Below are 9,279 nucleotides of genomic sequence, written 5' to 3' on the forward strand. Positions count from 1 at the left end.
TTTGGACTAAGGGCCTCTGTCTCCCAAGGTACTGTCTTTCATTAGGCACTCTAACATTCCCTCCAGCACAGAAAGGGAGAGAAATAGGGGATGGGCAGAAAAGTAAGAAGTTGGTAGAAGGAGGTGAGAAGAAGTGAGCTAAAGAGGATGCAATGGAAGGAGGAAGAGGAATAGGTAACAGATTTTAAAGACATTGAGGATTGAGCATGGAGAAGTGAGGAAAGGATTGGGAAGAGAAATTTGAAGAAAGCATGTGTTTAGGGAGAAAAATAAGAAAAATATTAAGAGAAAAAAGAAAAAGGAAATAAGGTGAAGAGACAAAAGGGGGACTGCGACAAGGCAGAGGAATGAGGAAGGAAATGACAGGGGATGAGATAAAAGTAGGGAGACCAGCAAAAGAGTGAGAAAGAGGAGAAGGTAGAACAAGGGCACAGCAGGCAATGGCTGGACAGCTCAAGTACCCCAATCCTTAGAGGACACTGTCACAGGAAAAGACATTATTAGAGATTCTTTTTCCTTTCTAAATTTCAGCCTAGATACAATAAGGAATTGTCCATGGTTCCTGGATGCCACAAAACAGAAGTGGGGACCTGCAGTTATTGGCCAGGAAAGGTGAGGGAAGGCTCATCCAGCAGAGCCCAGGGTGAAGGAATGACACTAGTGTAAGGTCACTATTCATAAGCTCCCAAATGAATACCCAGCTCCTCCTAAAGGCCTCTGCCCATGCCTTTCATCTCTTGTGACTTTGGGCATACTTTTCAGCCTAATCCTCTGTGATCCAGAGCAAGCAACCCCCCTGGCCAGATTAGAATCTTCAGGAGGCTTGAATTCTAGGCACAGCTCTGCTCCTAACTGTCCTTGTGGTGGCACAGTTACATGCCCTGAATAGGAGGGCATGGGACTAGTTGGGATCCAAGGAACCTTTGACACCTGCTGCCAGACTGTGATTCTCAGAGTGGCTGAGGGTCCTCTTGGTCACAGATATAATGCCCACAATATGAAGCCAAGGTAAAGGAGTCTCAGGCACTTCCTTTGATTTTCCATGGTCACATTCACAATCTTGATCCTACCCACTGCCCCATTCATCCAGAAGGAAGTCAGGTATGATATTGGGATGTGTTAGGAAAAAAACCCATTAAAGATGCAAATCCACAGGCAAGCCCCCTCTGAAAGCCTATAGGTAAAATCACCTTGTACTCTTCAGAAAGCACAGGACCTTGCATATTTGGAGGGCAGCAAGGTAAGGTTCAAAGGACATGGATAAGATTAGGGCTCATGTCATCTGCTTTCTCTAGCCTGTTTTGCCACAAATCAAAACTTTCAGTAAGTTGTACCTTCTCAGGTCCTTCATTTACAAATCTAGGCCTAGCCAGACTAAGATGGTGCTACCACAGACAGTCCTGCAATCAAGACAAGTTTAGGATCTTAAAGTATTCCTCTGGCGCCAGCTGCCTATCAGATGTTGTAGAGGGGAGTTAACTTCTTCTCTCATGATCCTCAGTCACAAAGCATATATCCCATATGACCATCAGCCTATCCTGAGGGATAAAATCTCAGCTCAGGTCACTAAAGTCACCAGAATGTGAGGGTTGGTCTAGCTGAACATACAACATTTTATTCAAGGTCAAATGCTATCTACCTGATGATTCCTATCAACCTGTAGATTCCTCATTTTCTTTTTCAGATGAGGAAACTGAGATTCAGAAAGGCTAAGGTCTCCATCTGCCCTGGGTCACACAATCATGGAGTGGCAGAGCCATCATTAGAACACAGGTTCCATGAATGGTACAGGTAGCACAGGGTCACCCAGGATGACATCACTTTTGTCAAGGTTTCTGGAATGTTCCCACTAATTGTGATGAAAGGGAGGAGAGTAAAGGAGGAGAGGAAAGAATTTGGTGGGGGGCGTGGAGGGGGTAAAAGGAATCTAGGGAAAGGGATTAATTAGGAGGGTTTAAAGAGAAATTTAAAAATATAAAGAGAAAATGGGAGGAGTAGATTTTCAGATGATCCAATTTAAGGTGGAAGGGCTCTCAGGGTCCAACTGCTCCAACCCTCTCCTTGGACAGAAAAGGCAGCTCAAGGCCAGAAAAGTTCACTGATTGGCAAAGGTCCCCACAGGTAATACCGAGTAGAGCTGAGATTTGGACTTAGGGCCTCTCTCTCCCAAGGTACTGTCTTTCATGAGGCACTCTAACATTCCCTCCAGCACTGAAAGGGACAAAAATAGTGGTTGGACAGAAAAGAAAGAAGTTGGTGGAAGGAGTTGAGAGAAAAGTTTGCTGATGAGGATGCAATGGAATGAGGAGTAGGAATAGGTAAGAGATTGTAAAGACATTGGGGATTGAGCATGGAGAAGTGAGGAAAGGATTGGGATGAGAATATTGAAGAAGAAAGCATGGTTTAGGGAGAAAATTGAAGGAAGGAGATGGAAAAGATTGAGGAGAAGGTAAACAGAAAAAAGAAAAATGAATTAAGTTGAAGTGACAGAAGGGGTTCTGGGACAAGGCAGAGAAATGATTAAAGAAAGCACAGGCAATGAGATGCAACTAGAGAGACCAGCCAAAAGGTGAGGAAGAGGAGAAGGTTCGACAAGGGCACAGCAGGCAATGGCTGGACATCTCCAGAACCCCAACACTTCCAGGACACTTTCACATAGAGATGCTTTTTCCTTCTAAATTTCAGGATAGATAAAATGAGGAATTGACCATGGTTCCTGGGTGCCACAGAGGAGAACCGGAGATCTGGAGTAATTGGCCAGGAAAAAACAGGGAAGGCTCATCCAGCAGAGCCCTGGATGAAGGAAAGACTCTAGTGTTACGTCACTAATCATAAGCTCCCAAATTAATACCCAGTTCCTCCTAAAGCCCTCTACCCATTCACTTCACCTGTTGTGACTTTGGGCATACTTTTCCACCTAATAGTCTGATCCACAGCAAGCAGAAGGCTTGGCCAGATTAGAATCTTCAGGAGAAATAAATTCTAGCCTCAGCTCTGCTCCTAACTGTCAATGGATGACAGTCTTTGTGGTGGCACAGATACATGCCCTGAAAAAGGGGGCATTGGACTAGATGGGATCCAAGGAACCTTTGACACCTGCTGCCAGGCTGTGATTCTCAGAATGACTGAGGGTCCTCTTGATCACAGATATAATGCCCTCAATATTAAGCCAAGGTAAAGGAGTCAAAGGCACTTCCTTTGCTTTTTCCATAGCCACATTCTTAATCTTGATCCTACCCACTTCCCCATTCATCTAGAAGGAAGAAAGGTATGAAAGTGGGATGAGTTAGGAAAAATCCATTGAAGAAAACTCCACATGCAAGCTCCCCTGTGAATGTCTGTGGGTAAATTAAGTTAGACTCTTGAGAAAGTACAAGACCTCACATATCTGGAAACCAGCCAGGTGAGGTTCAAAGGGCATAGATAGGATTAGGGCTCATGTCATCTGCTTTCTCTAACCTGTTTTGCCACAAATCAAAACTTTCAGTAAGTTGTACATTCTCAGCTCCTTCATTTGCAAATCTAAGGTTAGCTAGACTAAGATGGTACCACCACAGACAGTCCTGAAATCAAGACAAGGTTAGGATCCTTAAGTATTCCTCTGACACAAGCTGCCTATCAGATTTTGTAGAGGGGAGTTAACTTCTTCTCTCATGATCCTCAGTCACAAACCATATATCCCATATGACCATGAGGATAAAATCTCAGCTCAGGTCACTAAAGTCACCAGAATGTGAGCGTTGGTCTAGCTGAACATATTCAATGTCAAATGCTATAAACCTGATGATTCCTATCAACCTGAAGATTCCTCATTTTCTTTTTCAGATGAGGAAACTGAGAGCCAGGAGGGCTAAGGTCTCCATCTGCCCTGGGTCACTCAATCAATGGAGTGGCAGAACCATCATTTGAACACAGGTTCCATGAATGGTAAAGGCAGCACAGGGTCACCAAGGATGATATCACTATTGTCAAGGTTTCTGGAATGTTCCCACTAATTGTGATGAAAGGGAGGAGAGTAAAGAATAAGGGGTTTGGGTGGAGGAGGAAAGTAGGGAAAGGGAGGAATTAGGAGGGGTCAAAGAGAAATTAAAATATATGAAGAGGAAATGGGAGGAGTAGATTCTCAGATGATCCAATTTAAGGTGGAAGGGCTCTCAGGGTCCAACTGATCCAACCCTCTCCTTGGACAGAAAAGGCAGCTCAAGGCCAGAAAAGTTCACTGATTGGCAAAGGTTCCCACAGGTAATACTGAGTAGAGCTGAGATTTGGACTAAGGGCCTCTGTCTCCCAAGGTACTGTCTTTCATTAGGCACTCTAACATTCACTCCAGCACAGAAAGGGAGAGAAATAGGGGATGGGCAGAAAAGTAAGAAGTTCCTAGATGGAGGTGAGAAGAAGTGAGCTATCGAGGATACAATGGAAGGATGAGGAGGAATAGGTAAGAGATTGTAAAGACATTGAGGATTGAGCATGGAGAAGTGAGGAAAGGATTGGGAAGAGAAATTTGAAGAAAGCATTTGTTTAGGGAGAAAAATAGTATGAGAAAAAAGAAAAAGGAATTAAGGTGAAGAGACAAAAGGGGGACTGGGACAAGGCAGAGGAATGAGGAAGGGATGGACAGGATGAGAAAAAAGTATGGAGAGCAGGGAAAGGGTCATAAAGAGGAGAAGGTAGGACAAGGGCACAGCAGGCAATGGCTGGACAGCTCAAGTACCCCAATCCTTAGAGGACACTGTCACAGGAAAAGACATTATTAGAGATTCGTTTTCCTTTCTTAATTTCAGGCTAGATAGAATAAGGAATTTACCATGGTTCCTGGGTGCCACACAGGAGAGCTGGAGACCTAGAGTAATTGGCCAGGAAAGGATATGGAAGGATCATCCAGCAGAGCCCAGGGTGAAGGAATGACACTAGTGTTAGGTCACTAATCATAAGCTCCCAAATGAATACCCAGCTCCTCCTAAAGACCACTGCCCATGCCCTTCCCCTGTTGTGACTTTGGGCATACTTTTCCTCCTAATATTCTGTGATCCAGAGCAGGCAATCCCCCTTCCAGATTAGAATCTTCAGGAGACACAAATTCTAGCCTCAGCTCTGCTCCTAACTCTCAATGGGTGACAGTCTTTGTGGTGGCACAATTGCATGCCCTGAATAGGTGGGCATTGGACTAGCTGGGTTGCAAGGACCCTTTGACACCTGCTGCCAGACTGTGATTCTCAGAGTGACTGAGGGTCCTCTTGGTCACAGAGATAATGCCCACAATACGAAGCCAAAGTAAGGGAGTCACAGGTACTTCCTTGGTTTTTCCATGGTCACATTCTCCTAACCACTGCCCCATTCATCTAGAAGGAAGTCAGGTATGATAGTGGGATGTGTTAGGAAAAAAACCCATTAAAGATGAAAATGCACAGGCAAGCCCCCTCTGAAGGCCTGTGGGTAAAATCATGTTGGACTCTTGAGAAAGCACAGGACCTTGCCCATCTGAAGGGCAACAAGGTAAGGTTCAAAGGGCATGGACAAGATTAGGGCTCATGTCATCTGCTTTGTCTAGTCTATTTTGCCACACATCAAAACTTTCATTAAGTTGTACCTTTTCATGTCCTTCATTTGCAAATCTAGGCCTAGCCAGACTAAGATTCTGCCACCACAGACAGTCCTGCAATCAAGACAAGTTTAGGATCCTAAAGGATTCCTCTGACACAAACTGCCTATCAGATGTTGTAGAGGGGATTTAACTTATTCTCTCATGATCCTCAGTCACAAAGCTTATATCCCATATGACCATCAGCCTAGCCTGAGGGATGAAATCTCAGCTCAGGTCACTAAAGTCACGAGAATGTGAAGTTTGGTCTAGCTGAACATACAACATTTTATTCATGGTAAAATCCTCTCAACCTGAAGATTCCTCATTTTCTTTTTCAGATAAGGAAACTGAGAACCCGAAGGGCTAAGGTCTCCATCTGCCTTGGGTCACACAGTCATAGAGTGGCTGAGCCATCATTTGAACACAGGATCCATGAATGGTAAAGTAAGCACAGGGGTTTCTGTATTTTTACCTCTAATTCTGAAGTCAGGCAGGAGAGTAAAAGAGGAAAGGAAAGAAGTTGGGAGAGGGGGCTGGAGGGCATAGAAGGTAAGTAGGGAAATAGAGGAACAAGGAGGGGGCAAAGTGAAATTAAAAAATAGGAAGAGGAAATGGGAGGAGTAGATTCTCAGATGATCCAGTTTAAGGTGGAAGGGCTCTCAGGGTCCAACTGCTTCAACCCTCTCCTTGGACAGAAAAGGCAGCTCAAGGCCAGAAAAGTTCACTGACTGCCAAAGGTTCCCTCAGGTAATACAGAGCAGAGCTGAGATTTGGACTTAGGGCCTCTGTCTCCCAAGGTACTGTCTTTCATTAGGCACTCTAACATTCCCTCCAGCACAGAAAGGGACAGAAATAGGGGTTGGGCAGAAAATAAAGAATTTGGTGGAAGGAGTTGAGAGAAAACTGTGCTGATGAGGATGCAATAGAAAGAGGAGGAGGAAGAGGAAAGAGATGGTTTCTAAAGACATTGGGGATTGAGCATTGAGATGTGAGGAAAGGTTTGGAAGAGAATGTTGAAGAAGAAATCATGTGTTTATGGAGAAAAATAAAGGAATGAGAAGGGAAGGATTGAGGAGAGGGTAAAGAGGTATTAAGATGAAGAGACAAAAGGGGGACTGTGACAAGGCAGCAGAATGAGGAAAGAAAGGACAGGGGATGAGATGCAAGTAGAGACACTAGCCAAAAGGCGAGAAAGAGGGGAAGATAGGACAAGGGCACAGCAGGCAATGGCTGGACAGTTCCAGAACCCCAAACCTTCCAGGACACTTTCACAGGCAAAAACATAATTAGAGAGGCTTCTTCCTTTCTAAATTTCAGGCTAGATAGAATGAGGAATTGGCCATGGTTGCAGGGAGCCACACAAGAGAACTGGAGATCTGGGTAATTGGCCAGGAAAGAACAGGGAATGCTGATCCAGCAGCGCCCAGGATGAAGGAATGACACTCGAGTTAGGCTTGTATTCATAAGCACCCAAATGAATACCCAGCTCCTCCTAAAGGCCTCTGCCCATTCCCTTCACCTGTTGTGACTTTGGGTATTCTTTTCCACCTAATAGTCTGTGATCCAGAGCAAGCAGAAGCCTTGGCCAGATTAGAATCTTCAGGAGACATGGATTCTAGCCTCAACTCTGCTCCTAACTGTCAATGGATCACAGTCTCTGACATTCCCTGAAAAAGAGGGCATTGGACTGGGTTCCATGAATTGTAAAGGTAGCACAGGGTGGCCCAGGATGACATCACTGTTGTCAAGGTATCTGGAATGTTCCCACCAATTTTGATGAAAGGGAGGAGAGGAAAAGGGAAGAGGAAAGACTAAGGGGGTGGGGGTGGAGGAGGAACCTAGGGGAAGAGAGGAAGAGGAGGGGCTACAGAGAAATTTAAATTATAGGAAGAGGAAAATGTGAGGAGTAGATTCTCAGAAGATCCAGTTTAAGGTGGATGACCTATCAGGGTCCAACTGTTCCATCCCTCTCCGTGGACAGAAAAGGCAGAGGGAGGCCAGAAAAGTTCACTGACTGCCAAAAGTTCCCACAGATAATACAGATCAGTGCTGAGATTTGGATTTAGGGCCTCTGTCTCCCAAGGTACTGTCTTTCATTAGGCACTCTAACATTCCCATCAGCACAGAAAGGGACAGAAATAGGGGTTGGGCAGAAAAGAAAGTAGTTGCTGGAATGGAGAATGGAGAAGTGAGGAAAGGATTGGGAAGAGGATATTGGAGAAGAAAGCATGTGTTTAGGGAGGAAAATAAAGGGATGAGAGGGGAAGGATTGAGGAGAACATAAAGAGAAAACAGAAAAAGGAATTAATGTGAAGAGACAAAAGGGGTTTTGGGACAAGGCAGAGGAAAGAGGAAGGAAAGGACAATTAATGAGATACAAGAAGGAGACCAGCAAAAGAGTGAGAAAGAGGAGAAGGTAGAACAAGGGCACAGCAGGCAATGGTTAGACAGCTCAAGAACCCCAATCCTTAGAGGACGCTGTCACAGGAAAAGACATTATTAGAGACTCATTTTCCTTTCTAAATTTCAGGCAAAATAGAATGAGGAATTGGCCATGTTTCCTGGGTGCCACAAAACAGATGTGGGGACATGGAGTAATTGGCCAGGAAAGGACAGGGAAGGCTCATCCAGCACAGCCCAGGGTGAAGGAATGACACTAGTGCTCGTTCACTATTCATAAGCTCCTAAATGAATACCCAGCTCCTCCTAAAGGTCTCTGCCCATGCCCTTCACCTGTCATGTCTTTGGGCATACTTTTCAGCCTAATAGTCTATGATCCAGTGCAAACAACCCCCCTGGCCAGATTAGAATCTTCAGGAGACATGAATTCTAGCCTCAGCTTTGCTCCTAACTGTCAATGGGTGACAGTCCTTGTGGTGGCACAGTTACATGCCCTGAAAAAGAGGGCATTGGACTAGATGGGATCCAAGGAACCTTTGACACCTGCTGCCAGACTGTGATTCTCAGAGTGACTGAGGGTCCTCTTGATCACAGAGATAATGCCCACAATATGAAGCCCAGGTAAGGGAGTCACAGGCACTTCCTTTGCTTTTTCCATGGTCACATTCTTAATCTTGAGCTTACCCACTGCCCCATTCATCTAGACGGAAGAAAGGTATGATAATGGGAAGAGTTAGGAAACAACTTTTGAAGAAACAACTCCACAGGGAAGCTCCGCTGTGAAAGTCTGTGGGTTAAATTAAGTTAGATTCTTGAGAAAGCACAAGACCTCACATATCTGGAAAGCAACAAGGTGAGGTTGAAAGTGCATGGATAGGATTAGGGCGCATGTCCTCTGCTTTCTCTAGCCTGTTTTACCACAAATCAAAACTTTCAGTAAATAGTACCTTTTCAGGTCCTTCATTTGCAAATCTAGGCCTAGCCAGACTAAGATGCTGCCACCACAGACAGTCCTGAAATCAAAACAAGGTTAGGATCTTAAAGTATTCCTCTGACAAGTGCTGCCTATCAGATTTTGTACAGGGGAGTTAACTTCTTCTCTCATGATCCTCAGTCACAAACCATATACCCATATGACCATCAGCCTAACCTGAGGGATAAAATCTCAGCTCGCGTCCCTAAAGTCACCTGAATGTGAGGATTGGTCTAGCTGAACATACAACATTTTATTCATGTCAAATCCTATCAACCTGATGATTCCTATCAACCTAAAGATTCCTCATTTTCTTTTTCAG

The 9,279-nt window shown here is 44.7% G+C and overlaps 1 long non-coding RNA gene across 4 annotated transcripts in view; it reads left to right on the top strand.

Annotated features, from left to right (window-relative positions):
• LOC103097829 (uncharacterized) overlaps positions 1 to 9,279 on the top strand; it is a 101,337-nt gene that overhangs the window by 39,041 nt on the left and 53,017 nt on the right. The window contains exons 14-16 of one of the 4 annotated variants that reach the window (XR_008914666.1): positions 532 to 3,973; positions 5,923 to 6,028; positions 7,140 to 8,605. This is a non-coding gene — a long non-coding RNA (uncharacterized LOC103097829). The remainder of the gene's footprint in view (positions 1 to 531; positions 3,974 to 5,922; positions 6,029 to 7,139; positions 8,606 to 9,279) is intronic. The other 3 variants (XR_008914663.1, XR_008914665.1, XR_008914664.1) reach the window with 3 other exon arrangements.

The sequence above is a fragment of the Monodelphis domestica genome, chromosome X (assembly GCF_027887165.1).
Source record: "Monodelphis domestica isolate mMonDom1 chromosome X, mMonDom1.pri, whole genome shotgun sequence".
NCBI lineage: Eukaryota > Metazoa > Chordata > Mammalia > Didelphimorphia > Didelphidae > Monodelphis > Monodelphis domestica.